Source organism: Monodon monoceros, unplaced genomic scaffold, assembly GCF_005190385.1.
Source record: "Monodon monoceros isolate NGI ecotype Baffin Bay Population unplaced genomic scaffold, NGI_Narwhal_1 Super_Scaffold_12, whole genome shotgun sequence".
Lineage (NCBI taxonomy): Eukaryota > Metazoa > Chordata > Mammalia > Artiodactyla > Monodontidae > Monodon > Monodon monoceros.
This window is the reverse complement of record NW_021703768.1, coordinates 111,933,986-111,953,003: the sequence shown is the minus strand read 5'-3', so window position 1 is coordinate 111,953,003 and position 19,018 is coordinate 111,933,986. Positions and strand designations below refer to the sequence as shown.

Genomic DNA, 19,018 nt, shown 5'->3' with positions numbered 1-19,018 from the left:
ATTTCACCTCTTTCCACTGGTCAACATTTTTTACTTGCTCCCTAAAAGATAATCACCTGTATAGTATGGAATTATTAATTTCAAATGTGGGAACAATTATGTTAAAATGAGTTTTTGTCTTTTAGAGATACATAATGAATATTTATTGATGAAACTGTACGATGCCTAGAATTTGCTTCAAAATGGCACAGGATGGGGGAAGTCAGTGGGGTGGTGTAGATAAAATAATAATGGCCATGAGTTGATGATTGTCGAAGCTGGATACTGGGTGCATGGGGGATCATACTATTCACTATATGTTAGTGAATAATTATTAGTTTTATAAAAGGTTTAATTTTTATATGTTTTAAATTATACATAACTTTAAAATGAGCACTCTTTAGGTAGAGGGCAGAATTAGCAATGTTTAGATTTTGGGTTGAGTATTGTAGTGAAAAAGGAGAAATGCTGATGAATTGGTTCTAGAAAAATGTGCAAGTCCAGTAATTTCTCTTTGTAATGCATTATACACTATTCTGTCCATCACCTGCCTCCAAGGCTACACTAACTCTGTAGAGCTATGATTAATGTCCTATGCATTTGCCTGCCTTTTATCTGTATTCCTAGAGTTTTTTCACCTCTGCCTTGTCTCTTGCATTAGATTAGTAATCTCATCATGTCAGGACATTCCATGTAATCAGCCCTTCACTCCATAGCACTGAGTACTATGACTTTCCAAGAATGATAAAATTTAAAAGGATAAAATAGGAGATCAAACAGTGTAAACCAATATTTTTCAAAAGACTTGCAAAAGGATGGTGATTATCTAAATGTTGGTTTATGTGTCAGAAACAGCTGAGTTCACTTAGTCACCAACAGTGATTCTCTTTGAAACTAAGGGGAATACATTATACTTTTTCTTCCTGTAAAACAGAAATAATCTAGTCTCAGAATGGGAAAGGGAGAGGAGGGGAAAAGGAGGGAAACAGGGGTGAGAATGGCAGTAATGTTCTCCAGTCACCCAGTGGTTGTTCCAAAATTCATTCCTAAGTGGTAGGGACAATGGACCTGTCCCCAGGTGGCTGTGCCCACAACCCTGGGTCTTGTTTCTTATTGGTATGTCTCCAACACAGCTTTAACTCTTCTGAGTAGGTGAAATTGCTTCCAGAAATAATCTGTAGCAACTGCAGCCTCTTTTCCTCTTTTAGCATAGAGTTCTAGAAAATTTTACTGCTGTGAAAGGCCACAGCATTATTTTTAAGGTTATCCAAAGACCCTGAATATGCAGGGTCTTGCGCCAGGTATATACAGCACGGCTGATACCAGAAGCCGGGTCTCAGTTCTACCAGCCAACTTCCCACCTCCACCTAGGTCCTGGAGATCTACCTTGGAGGTTTGTTTTGAAAATTTTAGTCTGATAGGATTCAAGGGATAGATTGAGTGCCCCATTTAAGAGCTATAATCTCTAGTTCTGGCTTTCAAAAGGAAGTTTGAAGAGGGTGACTTTCCTCTTAAGCAATGTGCTAAGATAACGGAGTGAGCTGCTGTGGGGAAGTGGTGATGTCGTCAGCCCTTTCTGGCTTCCACACTGAAACTGCTACTCTTGGTTAGGAAGTAAAGGAGGAAGTGAAGCAGATTCGTCATTGCTTAAGGAGCCTGGTATGTGCAGCTAGGATTTCCTAGCTGTTGGCTGAAGCAACAGGGGGAAACTTTTTCATACACTTGCTGGGCCCCAGCTGAGAAGGGCTGGGGAGCCGCTGGCTCTTAGGATGGACCTGCTCATATGTGTTCTCCAAGGAACTCATTAGGAACTGCTGTGATCTCATTTTTTCTGTGTATGACATTGCTCAATACCTCCAGGAAGTTTTCTTTAGGAGAAACCTTTTACAGCAGCTCTACATGGATAATTGGTAAATATGGCTGTGATACAACAGGAAAGATTCGATTATTTGAAAGTTTCTTCCACTAAATGGACATTAACTTTTAAGATTCCCCTTCCCTTGGCCCTGTAAAAGTGGTTAAGAAAATGAATAGTGACTAGGCCCATGCTCCAGGGGTTCCAGAGAGCAGACAGAGCAGGTAGTCTGAGCTCTTGGACTCCTAGCCAGGCTCTCAGCCCTCCTTTATCCTCTAGGAATAGGTTCTTGGTCAGTTGTTAAGAATGAAAAATCCAGCTTGCTAGAGTATCTAGCCACTCTGCAGAAGTGTTAACAGATCTGAAAGGCACCTTGGCCTTCCCCTGCCTCGAGTCTAGACTAGGCAAGGTCTCCTGCTCTTTCTGTTCCTTGAAGGGCTCTGGAATGAGATGACATTTCCATCTTCCTGCCCATGGCCTAGTCCAGCCTGTGTTTCCTCTTTTGTGAAATACTTTATCAGGAGCCAAATTAAATCTCCCTTGCCTTAATTTGAGCCCATTTCTTCTTCTTTTTAAAAAATATGTATGTATTTATTTATTTATTTTTTGGCTGCATTGGGTCCTTGTTGCTGTGTGCGGGCTTTCTCTAGTTGCGGTGAGTGGGGGCTACTCTTCGATGCGGTGTATGGGCTTCTCATTGTGGTGGCTTCTCTTGTTATGGAGCACGGGCTCTAGGCACGTGGGCTTCAGTAGTTGTGGCTCTCAGGCTCTAGAGCACAGGCTTAGTAGTTGTGGCGCGTGGGCTTATTTGCTCTGTGGTATGTGGGATCCTCCCGGACCAGGGCTCAAACCCGTGTCCCCTGCAATGGCAGGCAGATTCTTAACCACTGTGCTACCAGGGAAGTCCCCGGCCCATTTCTTCTTGATTAGTCATCTGAGATGACACAATAACTTCTTTTTTAAAAAAAATTTATTTTATTGAAGTATAGTTGACTTACAGTGTTGTGTAGTTTCTGCTGTATAGCAAAGTGATTCATTTATACACATGTATATATTTTCATATTCTTTTCCATTATGATTTATCACAGGATATTGAATATAGTTCCCTGTGCTACACAGTAGGACCTTGTTGTTTATCCATTCTATATATAATAATTTGCATCTGCTAATTCCAAACTCCCAAGTCATTCCTCCCCTACCCCTCTCCCCCTTACCAACCACAAATCTGTTCTCTATGTCTGTGAGTCTGTTTCTGTTCCATGGAAGTTCATTTATGTCATATTTTAGATTCCACATATAAGTGATATCATATATGTATAATATCTGTCTTTCTCTTTCTGACTTCATTTAGTATGATACTCTCTAGGTCCATCGATGTTGCTGCAAATGGCATTGTTTCATTCTTTTTTGTGGCTGAGTAGTATTCCATTGTTTATATGTACCACATCTTTATCTATTCATCTGTCGATGGACATTTAGGTTGCTACCATGTCTTGGCTATTGTGAATAGTGCTGCTATGAACATAGGGATGCATGTATCTTTCCAAATTATAGTTTTGTCTGGATATATGTCCAGGAGTAGGATTGCTGGATCATATGGCAACTCTATTTTTAGTTTTTTGAGGAACCTCCATACAGTTTTCCATAGTGGCTGGACCAATTTACATTCCCACCAACAGTGTAGGAGGATTCCCTTTTCTCTATGCCCTCTTCAGCAATTGTTATTTGTAGACTTTTTAATGATGGCCATTCTGACCTATGTGAGGTGGTACCTTGTTGTAGTTTTGACTTGCATTTTTCTAATAATTAGTGATGATGAGCGTCTTTTCATGTGTCTATTGGCCATCTGTGTGTCTTCCTTGGAAAAATGTCTATTTAGGTCTTCTGCCCAGTTTTTGATTGGCTTTTTTCCCCTAATTAATTAATTAATTAATTTTTGGCTGTGTTGGGTCTTCGTTGCTGTGCATGGGCTTTCTCTAGTTGTGGCGAGCGGGGGCTACTCTTCCATGCGGCGTGTGGGCTTCTCATTGTGATGGCTTCTCTTGTTGCAGAGCACAGGCTCTAAGCATGTGGGCATCAGTAGTTGTGGCTCACAGGCTCTAGAGCGCAGGCTCAGTAATTTTGGCGCATGGGCTTAGTTGTTCCGCAGCATGTGAGATCTTCCCAGACCAGGGCTCGAACCCATGTCCCCTGCATTGGCAGGCGGATTCTTAACCACTGTGCCACCGGGGAAGCCCTGACCCAGACCTCTTTAAAGGGAACATCAATAAGCCAAAGATATGAGTTAGTAACTCCTAGAATGTAAGGTTGGCGAGCTAACCAAGAGACACTGAGGCAAGAGGCAGGCTCCGGGGCACTGAGGTGGCAGTGTGTCACAGGTTTGAGGTATGGAAGAGGATGAAGCATGCTGGAACCATTTGAGAAGGATAACTGTGTACAGCCCAAGTATACAGTGCTCGAGCAATATGGCACTACTTGGTCACATTAAGTATACACATATCCTATGATGAGATTTCTGCAGTCTGTTAACACCCTCCCCTTCCTGCAACAATCAGGAGTGTTGTTCAAAAGAGTGGAAACCTGGTGGAAGTGAGGATGGGGGAAATGATTTTTGTCAGAGCCACCTCCTACAGTTGTGCGGATTGTGTCCTGAGCAAGGCTTCTACTGAGGGGGCCAGTAGGGGCTGAAACCAAGCCTGAGCTCCACCTTGCCAAGCCTTGTGCAAGGGCTGTGTCCTCCAGGAGGAAGAGGTGCCTTTTCTGATGCATAAAAAGACACCACATGGATGAGAAATTGTCTAAAAAGATTGCCACATGGGGCCAAAATTGGACACACATGAGGCTGCTCATGGCAGCATTGTTTTGGGTGGCACCGGGAGTGCCCATTACTGGGGAGCAGAGAGGCCACATGCTGTGTGTACATGGTGGAGTCCTCTGCAGCCGTCAGGAATGGTGGACTGGAGTGCACATGGCATTGTGGATTGGTCTTAAAAACAAAGTGCACAGTGGAAAAAGTAAGACACAGTGAGATCTATATCACAAGGCTATGGATGTAAATTAAAATGCATGCAAACCAGACAACAACACACACTCCCTTGAACACATACAAGCCAAAAAATGGAATTAAAGATTAAAACAGTTGCCAGGGATTTCCCTGGGGGTCCAGTGGCTAAGACTTCATGCTTCTACTGCAGGGGGCATGGGTTTGATCCCTGGTTGGGATCCTGCATGCCGCACAGTGCAGTAAATAAATAAATAAACAAACAAACAAATAAAATGGTTGCTTGTGGAAAGGACAGGAGTGAGGAGTGGGCATAAGAGGAAATACACGCGTACATACATAAAAGCGCAGCATGAACTGAAAAGTGATTAATTTAACACTCTGCACCTGAGGCCTAATAAGTAAAAAATAAATAAATAAAATTAAATTAAGTGCCCTGAGCCTTGTGGTTTGAGGCTTTCTGTGGACCACCAGCATGGCTTGATCAGCATGATCACAGCTTTTTTATTATCTCATTTACAAAGATTTATATCTGGACTTGGGTGAGCTGCCTTATAACACACCTGCCTTTGTCAAACTCAGAGGTGTCTGATACTGTCCTGGTCCTTCAAGTCCTTGGAAATTCCTTGTCTTACCTATATTATTTTATTTTCCTGTTAGCCATAAACAGAAATGAAAGCATCTACTTCCCTGGGGATTTAATCAAACTATAAAAACTATATGAATGAAGAATAGGGGCTGCAAAGAAGAAAAGAAAATCCTCAGTTCTTTTTGGCCTGGTTCCTTATAAATCCTGCATCCACTTTTTGCATCCAGCGAAGGCTGGCAGCTGATGGGTCAGACTGGGCCCTCAGTCATTGGAATACAGTGTCTTGGCTTCTTCAAAGATAGGTCTAGATCATTCTAGACCAATGCAGTCATAAAGTACCTAGTGCTAAAAACTTTCACCATTTAAAAAATATAATTTTTATTTTTGAGATATTTCTTGACCAAGTGTGTGTGCAACTTAAACCAAAAGAAGACCTAATATTCTCCAAGTTAGCATGTGTTCAATCAATAGGTACCCAATAAGCATAAGTTAGATTGAGTGATCTTTCAAACCTGCGCCCTCTGCAGTGAAAGTGCAGAGTCCTAACCACTGGACTGCCAGGGAATTCCCAGGTTGAGTGATCTTTTACCATCCATTCAGGGACACCTCTTCCCCATATGGAGTCTTATGTGTATTAGAAATGTGCCTCTTCTTCCTGAAGACACAACCCCATAGTCAGGTACAGGTGTGGCAAGTGGAGCTGCGTTGCAGCCCCACTCACCCCCTCTGCTGTTCAGGGCACAATCCACACAACGGTAGGAAGTAGCCCTGCAAACAAATAAACTCCCCTCTTCTCTCTTCCACTAGGTTTCCACTGTTTGTAACATCTTTGCTTGTTGGTCTAGGAAAGGCAGGCCTTACTGACCATCCTAATTGCCAGGTGGAGCAACAGTATCTCCCATCCCACATGCTCTTGTGGAACTTTGCTCCTGCCTCTATAAAGGTGGAGACTAATTCCACTTTCCTTGAGTCTGGGTGAGCTTGTTGACTTACTCTCAACCAACGGGACGCAGCAAAAGTTGACACTGTGATTTCTGAGGTTAGGTCATAAAGAGTGATACAGCATCCACCTTGTTGGCTGGAACGCTTACTTGCACTTGGAGCCCTCAGCTGCCATGTAAGAAGTCTGACTATGCTGAGGAAAGCCAGGCTCTGAGGAAGCCATGCCATATGGAGAGGCCGCGTGTGGGTGCCCTGGTCAGCAGTCCTAGTTTTTGAGTGCTCCAGGCTCTGACACCAGACATGTGAGAAAACAATCCTTCGATGCTTCTAGCTCCCAGCTGTGAAGTCATCATCAGACTTTGAATCCTTCCAGCTGAGGCCCCAGACAGCTAAGAGCAGAGAGAAGCCATCCCCACCGTGCCCTTTCTGAATTCCTGACACATGGAATCCATGAGCACAATAAATTGGTGGTGTTCTATGCCACTAAGTCTGGGGTGGTTTGTTACACAGCATTAGTAACTAAAACATCCATTATTTTCAACAACACCAAAATGCAGAGCAGTAAAAGAGGAAGGGAAACTGTTATAAATTAAATATTTAAAAATTATCAACTAAAAGAGACAGAAGAGACATATCAACAAAGACAAATGACATTGCTTGGCTCCTGATTAGAATAAAGTATTACAGAAAGATACTTGGGAAAATCAGGGCAGTTTGACTTTTGACTGGATACTAGATGTATGAAGGAATTATTGATTTTTTAATAAAAGAAGGAATTATTGATAATTTTTAAAATGTGATACAGTGGTTATTGAAAAAAAGTCTTATTTGTTACAGATAAATACAGAAGTATTTAAATATGAAAATATCCGTGATTTGCTTTAAATTGGTTTTAAAATAGAGATGGGAGGTACAGATGAAACGAGATCACCATATGTTGATAATTGTTGAAGCCAGGTGATAGGCACATGGGGGTTTATTACATTATTATCTCTAGTTTTGTACATATTTGAAAACTCCCATAAGAAAAAGTTTGACAAAAGAGAGGATGGTAGGTCCTCTGTCCTATTCTTCCAGGCTGTGGTTTTGTGCTAACAGGTGCCAATGGTTTAAATAGATTGCTCCTCTTATAAACATGATCTCTGTGTACTTCTGGGGGCTTCTTGAGACCCAGGACCCTACACTAATGTGGAGGTTTCAGGCAGAGAAACGGACTAGCAGAGGAAAGCATATTCTTAGGTAAATGTTTAGGCTCTCCTCAAATTAGTGTAATTTTTGGTGGCTAGAATTCCCCTTAAAGACAGAATTCTCTTCCCTGACGATACCCAGTGCAGCACTAGGTACACAGAGGAGAGCCTATCAAATTGATTTGAATTAAGAAACCTGATTGTTCAGGCTTAATCCATCAGCTTACTCCAAAAGTTAGTAGTGTTCAGTTTTGAACCTTGAAATATATGTCAGCAGAAAAGCAGGCAACAAGGCTGCATGTTGCTATACAGATGACATATCTTGGAAGGTCCTTCTGTTTGCATGTGAGTTCTCTTCTTGAAGAAAGACTGTTAACTCATGCTGCAGCCTGCTGCTCTCTGCTTGGTTTTGGCTATGTCACTAAGCCCAAAATAGAAAGTTCTTTTACTGCAAAGCAGGGAAAGAGGTTTAAATTTATCAATTCAAATAACAAAGGGCAGCATTATACTGGCTTTTCTTGGGTGGGGGTGGGGAGAGAGAATGCCTGCTTCATCAAGGAGAAAGAGTGATCTGACACTGGCAGAGGCCGGGACCAGGAGACAAGCATACACTGTGGTGAGTTGGGCTTGTTTCCCATCCTGGCCCCCCTCACTCTTTGCAACTGTGTCACCTCTTTTAGGACATGGGAAAGCAGCTGAGCCACTGGGGATTCAGTCCCAGAAATGTCACTGAAGTTATCAGACTGGAAACAGTTCTCTGAGCCAAACCCCTTCTCTCTCAGCTTTTAGTGGGGTCAGTACCTTGCCACAGAGTTAAACAGCAGGGAGATATTTTTTCTTGTCAAATGGTCAAACATTTTAAATGATCTCTAGGGTTGGAAAGAGTTTGGGGAAATTGGCATTCTCATACATTGCTGGAAGGAGGTAGATTGATCCACCCGTCTGGAAAGCAACCTGACAAGATGGATTCATGGCGTAGCAGAGAATATAGACCCAGAGGCTCTCCCATCTACAGCTGGTGGAAGTATAAACCGGCTCCATAGACAAACTCTTGTGCAAGTACAACAGGGGACATTTACAGTAATGTTCATAGCAGCAATGTGAACAAGAGCTAAATCCTAGAAACAATGCAGTTGCCCATGAGTGGAAGAGTGGATGGTAAACTGTGGTGTATTTACGCACTGGGATATTTTACACCAGTCAAAATGAACTACAGTAAAATGTAATGATATGGATGAATTTTTAGCAAAGTAATACTAAGTGAAAAAAAAATCCTGAAAGATTACATGCAGCATGATATCCTTTTTATAAAGCTAAGAACAATTTTAAAAAATTACTCTTTAGGAATATATACAAATACAGTAAAACCATATAAAAGGAAAAGCACAGAAATGAGCATCTGATGCAGGTTCCCTTGGTTGGGGAGTGCAGGGAAATGAGGGGGAAGCCCTTATGGGTTAAATATTGGTTATTGTTGAAGTCCTAGCTTTTGTTTGAGGTTGTGGATTCACAGGTACTGATTACATTATTGAAATGAATTTACCACCTAAATTAACAAAATCAGGCCATCCAGTAACAATTATGATAATGTCATGAACCAAAGATTGTGGTTAATTCAATTCTGAGAACCTGACATTAAAACAAAACAAAATAAAATAAAAACAGTCCCAGAAATGTCACTGAAGTTATTGATACTTGGCACAGTTATTCTATTTCTAAACCTTTATCTTAAGGAATAAACAGAGATGCACACAAAAATTTATGAACAAGGACATTTATCATGGTATTTACAAATATAAAAATAGGAAACAATCTAACTACCAAACTAAGGGATTAGTTACCTAAGTTGGGTTACATCGATACGCTTGAAAAAAAGGTAGTCTTTTTAAAATATTGTAAGAGTATTTAAGTACCAATGTATGGAAAATACTATATATCAGTTGAATAAAATGGGTTACAGAACAGACGTACACAATATGAACCCAGTTTTTTTATTTCCTGTAAGTATATATATACACACACACAGAATAACTGGGAAGACTATACATCAGAATGATTATATCACTCTTGCCTAGATGTTATGATTATTTTTTCCTTAAACTCTTCAGTAGTTCACAAATTTTCTACAGTGATCATTAATTCTTTTACAATCAGAAATAATTTTATTATAAAATTAGATGTTAATAGTAGTAGCTAATGTAGATACAGTATTTGTCATGTGCTAAGAGCTTTACTTGGGTTAATTTATTTAACGCTTAAAATAACCCAGTGAGGATGGTACTATTATGATCCCTATCTTACAGATGAAGATACTGAAGTTTAGGGGCTTAAATAACTTGCATGAGGACACAGAAGTCCTAAGAAATGGTGCCTTGAATCAGGCTTCTAGGGGGCTCTTCAAAGAGTGGGCCTGATGGAAGGGTCTTGGTCTCCCTGGCTCAGGGATGGCTCCACTAGAGAGAATGATCTTCTGAAAACAGCACTGGGAACTAAACAGCCTGATGTGGACCTGAAATCCACACAGAGAAAGAGACCCCAAGGGATGCCTGAGCCAGAGCCCATACAAGGGAGCCAAACATTGAACGTGGGGAGGGCAGACATGGGGGAACCAGGGCACCCAGCCCTGAGGATTTCTGATGAGCCCTTGTGGAAAAGGAGATCCCATTTATTGAAGAATTGACTGGAGGGCAGAGATGTTTTTACTCATGGTTCTGGCCAGCTCTAACTCCCACCAGCCATTGCACTAGGATTGGTATCCGGAGCCTTCGGTAGAGAGAAGAGGGTGCTCTAGGCATGGGACAGAGCCAGGGACTTGGCTGCGGTCTCTTCTCATCACTCATGCTTTAAATATAAGCTCTGATGTGATCAAGGCGTCAGAGATAAAATGCCTTTCTCAAGCTCAGTCAGCAGGATATGGTATCCAATTTGGACAAGACAGTGGAAAGTAGACTCAGGGGGAAAAAATCCCTTGGTCTCAACACCAACACACGGGAGTTGAAGAATTTGACACCTTAACATTGTAGAATAAACAAATGTAGGCATGTTTTCTTCAAAACAGCTAGAACAGATATGATTTAAGAGGAATGAATTTTAACAGTTAGTTCTTCTCTTCTCAGCTGAAGAATTCTGGACTATCTTTCAAGATGTAGCTCAAGCATCAGCTTCTGTGGAAATACTTCCCAAGCTGCCTGAAGCAACAAGGCCATCCCTCTTCTATAAATGTTTAATAAATGACTTGTTTACCTGTCGGACTGTCTGTCTTACCCTGCTGTAGCATAGCTCAGTGGACTGTGTTATACACCTCTAGGTTTTCCCTGCTTTCCCTGTATCTCTTTCCATCAACTCTCCCCACCAAGCATCCCTGTGCATGCCATGTGGTAAGTGCTAATTAGCAATTTTTTTTGGAATTTTTTTTTTTTTTTAGGCCGCACCATTGCAGCATGCGGGATCTTAGTTCCCCACCAGGGATCGAACCCGTGTCCCTTGCATTGGGAGCTCAGAGTCTTAACCACTGGACCGCCAGGGAAGTCCCTGGTAAGTGCTAATTAAATATTGCTGTTGGAACAGAGAGCTGTAGAGGTTTGTGGTGTGGTCTTCTAGAATTCTCAGAGCTGGGATCCAATCCCCTTTTTGCATCTCTGATACTGGAGAGAATCTGATGAAGGCTAAGAACCCTTCCCCAGAAAACACATGCAAAAGAAAATTCCCAATTGTATAGCAGTAAATACACACACACACACACACCAACAAATACACAAATGAGTGCGTGTAAAACTGGGGAAATCTGAATAAAATAGGTGGATTTTACCAAAGCAGTATCCCAGTTGTGTACTGCTATAGTGCAAGATGTTACCACTGGGAAATTGGGATCTCTGTTATTTCTTACAACTGCATATGAATCTAAAATTATCTCAATAAAATTTTCAATAAAAAAGAAAAATCCTGTACATTATCCTTTAGGAATTGATATATCCCCTTGAATTCACCCATGGTTCCTAATTTGAGAGCTCCCCAATATAGTCTAATCTCTACATCGTTGGAGGGGAAACTGATGGGAAATGATGTGCTCAAAGTCATACAGATTGTTGGTGGCAGAAGAGGAAATGAGCCCAGCTTTCTTTTCCTTACACTACAGCTGGCTCCTGAGAGGAAGAGAGTGCTGTCCACATTGTGCTATTTTCTTGACTTAAAGGCAAGACAAACCAATCAGGGCAACTGATATTCCCTGACATGGGGGCAAGCTGGGTAATTCGTTTGCAGAATTATTTGGTCTTTTTTTTCTTCTCATTGCTTTTTAGGCTGCCTGTACTCAGCCTATGGATGGGAAGGATCTCATTCCCAAAGAAGGTGGCTTGGAAAGGTGTGGCTTAGGGACCAGCAGCCTTTTTGATTCTGAGTGCCATAAGGGGAGCCAAACTGTGCCTATGGGTTATCCCAATAGGGTAGAAATGGAGGAGTAGGAGAGAAAAAAAGAGAAGAAAAAGAGGGGACATCAGGAGGAAAGAGAGCAGAAAGGCATGGTAGGAGGAGAAGACAGTGGAGGAGGGGATGGGATAGGTGTATTTAGGGAGTAGGATTGATGGGGTGGGTTGGACTACAGGCCACTCACTAAGCTGCAGCCTTTAAGGACACCAGTTATTGTTCTATTCTTGGAGATTGCTAGGCATTGAAAGTGTCAGATGGTCGAGTGGTCAAGATATTCCTTTTATGAAAATCGCTTGTGATCTGATGCTAAAGGCTCTCCAGTAGTTAAGAGTTCAGGTACTCTGTATTAGTTATTTTACAAGTTACTTAATCCCTTTGTGCCTCAGTTTCATCATCTGTAAAAGGAGGATAATAATGGTACCTACCTCATGCGTGGTGAGGAATAAATTATATAAAAATGTAAAGCATTTAGAAGAGTACCTGACACATAGTAAGTACTTAATTAATGCTGGCCTTATAGTTGTTACTACTTGACAGAGGCTCATTTCCTCTTGCTTGTTCCTCCAAAGACAGAGACAGTGATTAGCATCTTTCCTCTAAGAAACAACCATCAACATGTAGGCACTAAGTTATCCACCGGTTCTCTCTTTTCTGCACACACTGTTCCTTCTTCTGTTTGTGGACCCAATTCCACTATCATCCACCACAATGAGAACTTAAAGAGGAGCACATAAGTACCTGGTAATCAAGGGGTCTCCCTGTCTGGTGTTCCCTCTAATGGCTTAGGGAACAAACACTCTGGTGAGGGGAAAGTTTGTTTCTTTCCATCTGACAGGAGTGCAGTATGGTCCTATCTTTCTATTTTTACAAATGAACTTCAAAGCACTGTTTAAATGCCCCTGTGCTTGCAAATTCACCTTCTTTGGGGGATCTGATTTTTAAATCTTCCCTAGCATCAAGTTAGAGCAGTGGTGAACTGATTAATCTGGAAAATAACAAAATATGAACAGATTTTTCACTCCTGCCTCTGGCAAAATGTCCCCCTCCTCAGCAGTGTTTCTGGGAGTCTTTAGGGAACACCTCCCATGGGTTCACCAATAAGTCCTCCATTCATAGCTCTCTGCTCTGACAAGTGCCAGGTCTCTCTGAGGTTCCACTAGATTCTGGGGCTAGGCGCTCCCAATCAGGAGAGAACTAGAGTCATCAGGGAAGACTGTTCAGAGGGTGTGGGGCTTGAATGACAAGTAGGGTTCATGTAGATACAAGGGGCTATCTGGGAAGCAGGGACAGGCTGAGCAAAGGTGAAAGTAGGAATGGAACGGATGAGGGTGGCTTTGGTCTGGGAGATTTAGGGGCCCACTGAGCTGAGTGGAAGAACTTTTAGTGAGAGGTAAGGCAGGAGAAAAGGCCATATTGAAATGCTTTGTGAGGAGACCGTTTGAGAAGACCACAGGAGAGGTGAGACTTCTTTTCTCAAGAAAGTGAGGGCCCTTGAGTAATATTCCAGGGCATAGTGGAATATTTACTAGAACTGTTGGCTACATGTTCTTTGGGCCTGTGACTCCCCTAAAATATGCCGTGTCATATTTACTTAGGTATTCTGAAGATTTTTTTTTCCCAATAATAAAAGCAGTCAATTATAAAAGCAATATGTTTTGTTACAGAAGTAAAAAGAAAATAAAAAACAATCCCACTCACCAGAAGCAACTGCTGTCAACACCTCACTGTGTATCTTTCTAAAGTCTCTTATAAACATATATTTTACAATATATATTTAATAAAATTAGGGTTATATCATACATGCTGTTTTTTTTTTTTTTTTTGCAGTATGCGGGCCTCTCACTGTTGTGGCCTCTCCCGTTGCAGAGCACAGGCTCTGCACGCGCAGGCTCAGCGGCCATAGCTCACGGGCCCAGCCGCTCCGCGGCATCATACATGCTGTTTTTTAAGGCCTGTGGTAATTTTTACAATTACTTTATCTCATAAATGATAACATTCAAAATTTCAGTTAATACAAGATCACCGAAGGAATTTTTGCCCAACTACTTAATAGAGATGTTAGCTCATACATGTTTAAAACTTCCTATATAGTTCCACAGAGAACTTCCCATTGGTGGCACTGCGTTGAGCCTAGCACAAGCCCAGGAAGACAAGAAGAACAGAAAATTCCAGGTGTTTTGTTTGTCCAGGTGTTTTCATTGTTGGAACGTAGGACTCCCCTTACAATGCAAATGATTTTTTTTCCTTGTCTATAAATAATGTTTTATTGAAACACAGTTGTACTCCTTTATTTACATTTTACTGTGGCTGCTTTTTGGCTACAATGACTGAGCTGAGTAGATACAACAGAGATCATATGGCAAATCTAAAATATTTACTCTCTGTCCCTTTACACAAGTTTGCCAACCCCAGTGCAAATGATTTTTTTAAACCCCATGTTATAATAAGATTCTGCTGCAATAAATTTATATCTCGATATACATAATATCTTTAAAACTGAAGGTAAAGTTTCTTTCTGTGCTCCCCATCACCGCTCCATACCCCAGCCACTACTACTGGCTCCCAACTTTCCTGTGTCATCTGCCCCATAAACTAGGAGTATCTCCAGCCTAACCACCGTACATTCATAGTTTGAATTACACTGGGATTAATGGAATATTTATATTCACTAAGAGGCCTCATTTGGAGAGTGTACAGTTAGGTGATGTATGCATGAGCTTGCTGCCACATGGTACAAGTTTATTATGTTAAAGTCATATCTAAATTGGAATAATCTGACCCAGTAGAGTTTGGATGGGGTAAAAGAGCCAACTTTCTGAAGTTGTAAAACCACTCTTAGATGATGCCAGCATTTAAATCGAATTAAAACTGTGGTTAAAGTTTGGGAACTTTTGACCTTATCTCTTTAACTGTGGTACATAACTGAGTGATTCCAGTACCTAATTTCTATAAATACCTGCTCTCAGTTTTTAGTACTACTTCATACATGCTGTTTTATAAAGGTATTTTTTTCACTTAAAATATATTGCAAATAGGGCTTCCCTGGTGGCGCAGTGATTGAGAGTCCGCCTGCCGATGCAAGGGACACGGGATCGTGCCCCGGTCCGGGAAGATCCCACATGCCGTGGAGCGGCTGGGCCTGTGAGCCATGGCCGCTGACCCTACGTGTCCGGAGCCTGTGCTCCGCAACGGGAGAGGCCACAGCGGTGAGAGGGCCGCATACCGCAAAAAAAACAAAACACACACACACACACACACACACACACACACACACACACACACACATATATATATGTTATATAATATATATATATTGCAAATAATGTTCTATGTCATAAACATATTTCTATGATAAGATTTTTAACAGCAGCAAAGTTGGTGACAGTATTCTTAAGGTTTACCCAGCCTTCCCGAGTGATGAACTTTGCTTTCCATTTCAGACTTTTTTTTCCTTAAACAGAAAAGAATATGCCCTCTGTAACTGACAATGTCATGGACATTACTAGGGGACATGGTCATATTTTCTTTAGCCAAACTGCCGAGCTAAAGGAAAGGGCTGATTTATATCTGTGGCAAAGCTCCTGGTCACAAAATTTTGATCACATCTATAAAATTCTAATTTCAGGTGAAAGGGAAGTATACGTTTATTTTTTCTGAAAACCACAAAGGAAAGGAACAGGGATAGATACCAATGAGTTGCAAGCATCATTGCGTATCGTGAGTGCAAAAATCTTCTGGGAGTTGGGCAGGCCCAGTTGATCAGAGCACGGCAGGCTTCTCATGGGCAGAGCCACTAAGATGTTGACTGCTCAGGTCTGTTTTTGGGTTTCTGGGGCATATACGGCCTTGCCGCGAAGAGTGTGTTATCAGATATGGCACCTTTTTCAGAGAGGAGACAGCGTAAGACTGACCAACTGAATTAATTTTTGGATTTATTGCTAAGTGACTTACTCTCTGTACAGCAAACCTTCTGAATGTTTGCTTGATGGCAAAGGAAGAGAGAGGGTGTTCTTTTTGTTCCATCTCTACTCTCTTTCCTTGAATATCCTCCCCCTTCCCCGCTTGATCCAATGGCTTTATGTCTATATGATGTTTTTTTTGCTGGGGGTGGAAATCTTAGTTCCCCAACCAGGGATCGAACCTGGACCCCCTGCCGTGGAAGCACAGAGTCCTAACCATTGGACAGCCAGGGAATTCCCTATATAATGTTTCTGATAGTTACGTTTTGTTTCCAAAGACCACTATGTGTTTCATGGCAGAGACTGAGGGGCTCCAACTGGCATTAAAGCATATTTAGAATCAGAGACCACTTAGAAATAATAATAATAATAATACTTACTGGACATTTATGATATACTCTTTGGTGTGTTACATTTATAATTTCATTTAATTCTCAGAAGAGCCCTTTTATTGGCTATTATAATGATCCTCACTTTATAGATGAGAAAACTCAGAAAAGTTAGGTAACTTGCCAAACCTCACACATCTAGGCAGTTGCAGAACTGGAATTCAAAGCTGGTCCATCTGACTCCAGATGCCATTTCTTACCTACACAGCCCTACTTTCTGTCTCAGTAAGTTTAGAAGTCAGGGAACTAGAAGAAACAACAAAATATACCTAACATAAGGCAAAGAGAATTGCTGACAAATAAAATACATCTCATTCCTTCTCCATGTTTAATGTCAATTTTTATACCTTGGCTAAGAGTGCCCTTTATAAAGCTATTTGCTCGAGATTATCTTCCTCATACCCCGCCCCCATCATCAGATGATTTTTATTTATACCTATGTTTAAACATCACAGGCAACCCTCAGACTCACTGTACACTGAATTTGCCACCTGAGCAAAGATTCTTTTTCGAAGCATATTTCCTTTATTCATTCTCTGGTTTTTGCCAAGAAAAAAAAAGGATAATTCTTTTTTTTTTTTTTAATAAATTTATTTATTTATTTATTTATTTATGGCTGCATTGGGTCTTCGTTGCTGTACGCAGTCTTTCTCTAGTTGTGGTGAGCCCGGGCTACTTTTCCTTGCGGTGCACAGGCTTCTCATTGCAGTGGCTTGTCTAATTGCAGAGCACAGGCTCTAGGGGCGCAGGCTTCAGTAGTTGTGGCATGCAGGCTCAGTAGTTGTGACTCATGGGCTCTAGAGAGCAGGCTCAGTAGTTGTGGCACACGGGCTTAGTTGCTCCGCGGCATGGGGATCTTCCCGGACCAGGGCTCAAACCCGTGTCTCCTGCATTGGCAGGTGGATTCTTAACCACTGCACCACCAGGGAAGCCCAAAAAAGAACAATTCTTTTTGGCTTGCTTTTAACTTTTTTTTTTTTTTTAATTTATCTATCTTTTTGGCTGCATTGGGTGTTCACCGCTGCGCGCAGGCCCTCTCCAGTTGCGGCGAGCAGGGGCCACTCTCCGTCATGGTGCGTGGACCTCTCACTGCGGTGACCTCTCCTGCTGTGGAGCACAGGCTCCAGGCACACAAGCTTCAGCAGTTGTGGCCCCCGGGCCCCAGAGCACAGGCTTAGCAGCTGCGGCGCACAGGCCTGTCCCCCGCATCGGCAGGCGAACTCCCAACCACCCGTGCCACCAGGGAAGTCCCACTTTTAACTTTTTGTTCCAGGTATTCCTCAGCTCTAGAATTGAGACAGGTCTAATTAGCCAAGACCAGATAAATCAAACTGAATTTTCAGATCCGTTGGTTATTTTGGGTTCTACAGAGTAAAAAAAAAATTCTAGATTTCTTCTAAAGGAAACGATATTCTGATTTAGTTCTGTACTGTTTATAATCATATATGCTTTACTTCACGGCTTGAATGCTAATAAGAGCTTCCTAGAATTCATTCCTTAAGAAGTTAAGCCATGGCATCTAATTATTTGGCAGGATGTTTTAAGTATATATAATTATATCTTCCATTTTTGTGGTGGTGGAGAGCCAAGTCATCTGCATCAAGAGAAAATAATACCTGCATTAATGCTACCAGCTAGGATCTCACAGCATTTTGGAAAAACGCACTCATTATAATCTAGGAGTATAGTGAGTACTCAATACTTTTTAATCTGCCAAACTAACATCACCCCCACCTTTTTAGATAAGAGAACTCAGGCAAAGGGAAATTATACTGAGCCTACTCCATATTTCAGTCCTTTGAGGTCAGTTGTGTGAGTATGGCTGAGACCTTGCACTTGCGAGTATGAAGTTTTAAATCCTGACTACTACCTTGGGCAACTCCCTTCTCTTTTCTGAGTGCCTGTCTGCTTCTTGCCTGATGAGAAAGGACCACTTCTCACAGGTACAGGGCAATGGTGAATAAGATAGCACACTGGGCATAGCTTTATTTGTTTTTGGTTTTTTTTGCGGTACGCGGGCCTCTCACTGCCGTGGCCTCTCCCGTTGCGGAGCACAGGCTCCAGACGCGCAGGCCCGCCGGCGGCCATGGTTCATGGGCCCAGCCGCTCCGCGGCACGTGGGATCCTCCCGGACCGGGGCACGAACCCGTGTCCCCTGCATCGGCAGGCAGACTCTCAACCACTGCGCCACCAGGGAAGCCCTGGGCATAGCTTTATAATGACGGGCACCAAGTGATGATTTTTTTCCTCATTCATTCCACATAGTCTTAACTCCTATGCCCTGGGCGTAGCTTTATAATGACGGGCACCAAGTGATGATTTTCTTCCTCATTCATTCCACATAGTCTTAACTCCTATTCCTCTGTGTTTGGGGACGTTAACTGCAAAACATAGTCAGAAATTGAGAAAGTGGAATTGCAATTTCCAGCCCGGGTAGACCACGCCAGTCAGCCTCGTCAAGCAGGTTGTCTTGGATGAAGGAGAATTTTCAGTCCCACCATTGGCTTATTCTGGCCTCTAGGGCCTTCTTCAGCCTGTTGGTCAGGATGATGTGGTCAAGGCTGCAGAGTGAGAGCTCTCCTCCAGCACACTGCTGAGTAGTTGGGTTGGCTGCTATTGCGGGTAAGGAGTCTAGAAGACAGGGACCAGGTTCACCTCTTGCCTTGCCCTTTAAGGTTTAATGTCTTTTGTA

The 19,018-nt window shown here is 42.1% G+C and overlaps 1 protein-coding gene across 1 annotated transcript in view; it reads left to right on the top strand.

Annotated features, from left to right (window-relative positions):
* Nucleotides 1-10,796, top strand: part of CDKL3 (cyclin dependent kinase like 3) — an 89,622-nt gene extending 78,826 nt beyond the window's left edge. Inside the window, exon 12 of the mRNA XM_029217217.1 lies at nucleotides 10,670-10,796. The gene's annotated coding sequence lies outside the window, so the exon portion shown is untranslated. The remainder of the gene's footprint in view (nucleotides 1-10,669) is intronic.
* Nucleotides 10,797-19,018: the final 8,222 nt, after the last annotated feature.